This window comes from Silene latifolia, chromosome 1 (genome assembly GCF_048544455.1).
Source record: "Silene latifolia isolate original U9 population chromosome 1, ASM4854445v1, whole genome shotgun sequence".
NCBI classification, from domain to species: domain Eukaryota; kingdom Viridiplantae; phylum Streptophyta; class Magnoliopsida; order Caryophyllales; family Caryophyllaceae; genus Silene; species Silene latifolia.
The window spans coordinates 105071961-105073347 of NC_133526.1; positions in this window are offsets into that span (position 1 = coordinate 105071961).

Consider the following 1387-nt stretch of genomic DNA (forward strand, 5'->3'; position numbering starts at 1 on the left):
ACAACTAATGGGCTGAATTAACTAAATAAATCAACACAGCTTGATAAGCAAAACAGTCAATCGACCAAGCAAACTTGTCAATCGACTAATCCTTTGAGCAAACCAGTCGATCGAACATCATAGGCCGTTGATCAACTTTTTCTTCAAGCGCAGCCAGTCGATCGACCATCAGCAGTTGTCGATCGACTTTTCTTGAGAAACATCAACGTCCATTCCCTACTTTAGCATGCTTCCTCGTGTCTTCACGCACTCCAACGTGATTCTCCCGAGCTCAGCTTCACTAGTATCCATAATGCGACTTCAGGGATGGGTTTTGGCTCGTTTATACTCCTTCAGGTTCAAATATGTAGTAAATACAAAACAAAACAAAGTAGCGAATTCCTGGGAGAATAGTATCTTACACTACTCGAAATAGCCTAGAAATGCATGCAAATGAATATAATAAATGTATGAAATGGGCACGCATCACCTCGCGAACCAGAGACAACACAAGAACCACCTACAACATCAACAATTACCAATTCAAATACGCTATAGACAAATCCATTAATCAATAACCAATCAACCAACATTATCTCAAGATCATGTAAACAATTACTGAGTAGGAAACCCTACCCGGAAATACAATTACCACGATTGTCACAACAGCAAATCAGAAATGTTTCTCTACGAAATCACCTCCTATCAATCATACAATCATACAATCACCATCTAATATCAAAATACTCCAAAAACCCCCAAATTACCCAATTAGGGTTTAAACCAAATCAACGAAACAACATAAAAACTGTACTAGGATCTTACCCCCATTGCGACGGTCTCAACGGGGTAAAGAACTCTGTTTTCCGACGACACAAGCCTTGGGATTTGATAGCAAAGTTGTAATACTACGGTTTTATGTGCTGTTGGGTACTCTATCGAGTGGGGCTTACTCTGTCGAGTAAGTAAGTGTTGCGTGAAAAACAGTGTACTGCTGATGGGTACTCGATCGAGTAAGTGGGTTACTCGATCGAGTAGGAGGCACTCGATCGAGTAAGTGACTTACTCAATCGAGTAAGTTGGTTTTACGGGTTATTTTTTACGGGTTTTGATTGCAACGTGAGAAAGATATATAAACTTAATCCGTCAGTTTATTTTCATTTTTACCCTACTTTAACTTTCATAAATATTAAAACAAAGTTACGTTGCTTCTCTCTCTCTCTGATTGCTATCAAATCACAAGGCTTGTGTCGTCAGAATTCTGAGTTCTTTACGCCGTTAAGACTGTCGCATTGTGGGTAAGATACTAGTATAGTTTTTATGTTGTTTCATTGATTTTGGTTGAAACCCTAATTTGGTATTTTGGGGGTTTTTGAAGTATTGTTATTGTTAGATGGTAATTGTATTG